The sequence below is a fragment of the Sorex fumeus genome, unplaced genomic scaffold (assembly GCF_029834395.1).
Source record: "Sorex fumeus unplaced genomic scaffold, SorFum_2.1 ptg000072l, whole genome shotgun sequence".
NCBI classification, from domain to species: domain Eukaryota; kingdom Metazoa; phylum Chordata; class Mammalia; order Eulipotyphla; family Soricidae; genus Sorex; species Sorex fumeus.
In genome coordinates this window covers 54,242,365-54,246,807 of record NW_026606129.1, presented here as the reverse complement: position 1 = coordinate 54,246,807, position 4,443 = coordinate 54,242,365, and the positions used below count along the sequence as shown (strand labels likewise).

At 44.1% G+C, this 4,443-nt stretch overlaps 1 pseudogene; it reads left to right on the top strand.

Annotated features, from left to right (window-relative positions):
* The first annotated feature begins 327 nt into the window (after positions 1 to 327).
* On the top strand, positions 328 to 1,279 carry LOC130037778 (eukaryotic translation initiation factor 3 subunit F-like; annotated as a pseudogene).
* Positions 1,280 to 4,443: the final 3,164 nt, after the last annotated feature.

The following is a 4,443-nucleotide window of genomic DNA, read 5'->3' as shown; positions in this document are numbered from 1 at the left end:
CAATAAGAGAGAGAACAAAAGGGAATGCTCTGCCACAGAGGAAGGGTGGGATGGGGGGATGGGAGGTGGGAGGGATACTGGGATCCGTGGTTGTGGGAGATGGGCACTGGTGGAGGGATGGGTATTTGATCATTGTATAATTGAAACCCAAGCACAAAAATTTGTAAGTCTACAACTGTACCTCATGGTGTCTCACTAATAAAAATTAAAATAAAAAAAAAGTATTCACTGACCACCCCCCACCCAGTGCTTGCAGCAACTCCAGCTTTTGCTATAGCTGCAACTCAGATTCTAGTATCAGCTTCAGACCTTGTGGCAACCAAGACTATGGCCACAGCTCCCAGTCAGATTCCAGCCTCAGTGCCAGCCCCAGCCCTGACCCTGGTGCAGTCACTGCCTGGTCCTGTTCTCCTTGGTCCCTTTCCCCAGTAGTCATGTGACCTGGCTACAGCAGGTCATTTTGAACTTGATTGTGGACAGCTATGAGTGATGCAATGAGGGCATGACTCTTGTTATTGGGACTCCACTGGCAACTATTGACAAGCACTCAGAGTAAGTCAGCAATTGGTTCTCCATACCCCACAATGAGTCAGAAAATGAGGTGACTGTTGACCTGGAATTGGCTAAGAACATGTATGAATTACACAAGGAATTCTCCAAATGAGCTCATTCTAGGCTGCTACACTACAGTCCATGACACCACTGAGCACTCAGTGCTGACCCATGAGTACTACAACAGGGAAGTCCCCAACCCCATTCACCTCACTAGAAAAAATTACATTGGCAGGGGAGTGGGGAGAGACTGGGAGTCACCCTGATTGGAAGAAGGACTGGGAGTTAGATCAATGGCTGTATGAACATTAGGGTTTATGTCAGCACTTTAGTAGGTATCCCCGGGAAAGCATGGAGGTGATGTTCACACCTGCGGGTGAAGACCCTGAGTGCATTGGAGTGGGCCCAATTATGAAGACCTGCATTAGCCTCATCCATGTGATTGGACTCTCCAGCTACTTGCAGCGAGTTGGAGGCATCAGCTCACATCCAGGATGCCCTAAGCACAGTGTTGCAGCACTCAAAGGACGTGTAATCTGGAAAGGTGATAGCTGACATTACTGTGGGCAGATTCTTGATGAATTTGATTCATCAAGTTCTCCAAATCATCCCTAGTGACTTTGAGACCATGTTCAACAGCAATGTCAATGAGCTGCTGATGGTGACCTGTCTGGCCAATTTCTCACAGGCCCAATTTGCCCTCAGTGAGAAACCTGAAATCCTGTGAATGGAGCCCTAACAGCCTCTCCTGCCTGACTGTGCCTTACCATTAGGACTCAGAATGGAGTGAAGGGAGGTGGTTTCTCTTTGGGTTCGTCACACTGAGTCAGCTGCTTGTGATTTTAAATTAAAAAATAGCCTATCTTAAAAAAATAAGTATTCATTTAAAAACTGTGACTAAAGAAACTGTTGAATGTCCGAACAGATCCTTTCATTTGCTTCTTTCACTCGATCCTTGATTCTTGATCCTTAGTGTAGCAAATGATCTTGATCCTTGGTGTAACTCTTAATCCTTGGTCTATAGAATGACCATTTATGAATAAGGTCCAATGGTAGAAGAGATTCAAGCATCAACTAGGGTTATTGGTCAGCGGTTCCTTCACTGTCCTTTTGTAAACCCGATATTTTAACAGTGCAGCATCTTCTATCTCAAGAGCTCCTTCTCCTACTAGAAGAGACGCCTCATAGTTGGCTCCATTCCTAAAGCACCTCTACAAACACACTGTTTAATTTGCTATACTCTATTTCCAGGTTACAACTCCTTGTTTTTCTGAGTTGGTAGTCAGAGCCTGAGCTTCAATTATCTCTACTTCCCTGGCTTCTCCTAGGCTAGTGATGCATCAGCTCATCACTGAGGAGGCAGTGAATGAATGACATTGGAGCCCTTAACAACAATCCTCTTTGACCTCTAGGGTCTTAGTCAAGTTCTGGGCCAAAAGCTGGAGTATACCCCAAATGCTTCCAAGTACAAAGAAATGCTGGTCTTCAAGTAAGAAGAGATAGTGCAGGAGTGAGGTAACGAGTAACAATGTGTTGTATGCAGACAACCCCAGTTTCATCCCTAGCACCACGTAGTCCCCTGAGCATCACCGGATGAAGCACTGGAGTCCCCAAAATACCACTGGCTAGAGTGCTCTTGGAAATCCTCAGTTCTATTGGGCCCAACTGTAGTTGGGCCAAGAATCAGTGTGTACTGAGCATCACTTAGGAGACTCCTCAGAAAAATTCTCGTCCTGTTGTTTACTCTACATCAGCCTAACCAGAAATGCCAGTTTGCGGGCTCGGCCATTTTGAGCACCAAGCTGGGAGTAGCTCCTCAAAAGTGAATCCCAGAAACAGAAACAAAAGGAAAAAAAATTGTCATCGGTGGCCCTGGTCACCATGCCAGCCCCAGCCAGCAGGTCCGGGTCCTGCTAGGGTTTGATAGCCCAAACATCTCTTCATGCATGGTCTTCCTTGGTGTGGCTGCCAATCTGCTGAATGCCAAGTTTTTCTGGGCAAACCTAGTAATTCTTGTGGCTGGCATATTTGTTTTTCTTTAGTTAATCATCTTTTTTTTCCTTAAGAAATTCTTATTTTATGAATCTTTTTGTATGATGTTTTGAGTAAGTTGCTTCAAATTCAATGAAGTCAAATTTACTGACTAAAATTTCATATCTTAAATCTCCATTTTTCTGGTTCTATCCTGTAATTTTGGAAAGAATCTCCAGATGAAAATGACTTCAGCTGGTGAAAAGATTGGTGGTGAAACATTGTACACCTGATATCCAATCATGAATAACTTTGTAATTCACAGTGACTAAATAAAATTACATTAAAAATAAATAGAAAAAGAAAATTACATCAGCAACTCAGGCTTTTTTTTAAAAAAAAAATGGTGAACTCCAGATCTGCAAAGAAAGTACAAGATAAACTAGCAGCAACACGGGCCAGGAAGAAAGAAACTACTCAAACAATGATGATTGAAGAGAGGCCATCATGAAGGGACCAAATTTGACACAATGTAAACTTTTGGATGGAAGGATGGATGGATGGTTGAATAATGGATGAATGGATGGATGGATGACTCACTGGCTGCCTGGCTGGGTGACTGATAAATGAGAGAAAGATGATAGGTAGATTAAAGAAGGACAACATTATAAAACGCAATATCTCAGGACTAGATTAATAATATATGGGAATACTTTGTATTATTCTTTCAACTATTCTATAAATATGAAATTATGTCAAAGAGAGATTATTATAAAGAATGATCTCTTTATAATCTTTTGAGAATAATCTCAAAGGAAATTATTGTAAAGAGAGAGAAATGTATTTTCCTAAAGCATCTACCTGGCCAAGATCGATATCCTCCTAATCTTTATCATCTTGAGGAGGAAACGTGCCCTCCTGGAAGAATGAGCAAGTCTCTCAGAGCATTCTCTCAGCAGTGCCTTTCTCCTCTCATTCAGACCCTTTTCTGCGATGCTGAGCAGGGTACAGGGAAGCTAGGGAGCACTGAGTGACCTCTCCTGGCATTCATACCTGGCCACGTGTCAGAATCCCCCGTTGGTATTCTTTATTAGTCTGCCAGGACTGGGATTGAATCTACCCAACCCTCTGACCAGAGCTTCAGGAAATCAGAAATTGTGTGGGCTTTGCCAAACCTTTGTACCCTGGCACATAGTGCAAATGCAATGCCCCTAGTTTTAAAATGAGAACTTTCAGGATGGTAATATTAAAGCATTAAAGCAAACTCAGGTTCCTTCTGCAGAGAACCTGGATTGGTACCTGAGTGCACTCCACTGCAGCTGGCTGGCCAAGTGGCATGTGGTATAGAACAAGGCTGTGAAGTGTCTGCTACGTGAACAGAGAGTACATGAACAGAGGAGTAACTGAAAGTCCCTTAAAAGTCTCATTTCTAGACTGGACATAAAAGTGAGGGCTCCTTGGGATAAAGAATTAAAAATACAGGGGTGAGACGCCAAAGCAATGGTACAGCAGACAGGGCATTTGTCTTGCATGCAGTTAACACAGGTTCAATCCCCAGCACCCAGTGCGGTTCCCTCAGCCTGCCAGAAGTGATCCCTGAGCACAGAGTCAGGAGTAATCCCCGAGCACAGCTGGGTGTGGTCCAAAGAAGAAAAAGAAGCAATAGGGGTGAAGACACATGCCTTGGATGCACCTTACCTGTGTTTGATCTTAGGGAACAAATGGTTTCCCTCCCAGAACCAAATACTATTAAGGGGGGCTCCAAGCACCATCAGGGTATCTCAGGAAAGAGCCTGAGGAACACCACATCCTTGGTTCCTCACGTTACACAGCCCACCCCTTGGCCTGATTGGCTTAAATGCTGGGAGAGGCGCCTGGGACCTCCTGTGCTCCACTTGGAAGTACCCTTCCAAACAAACC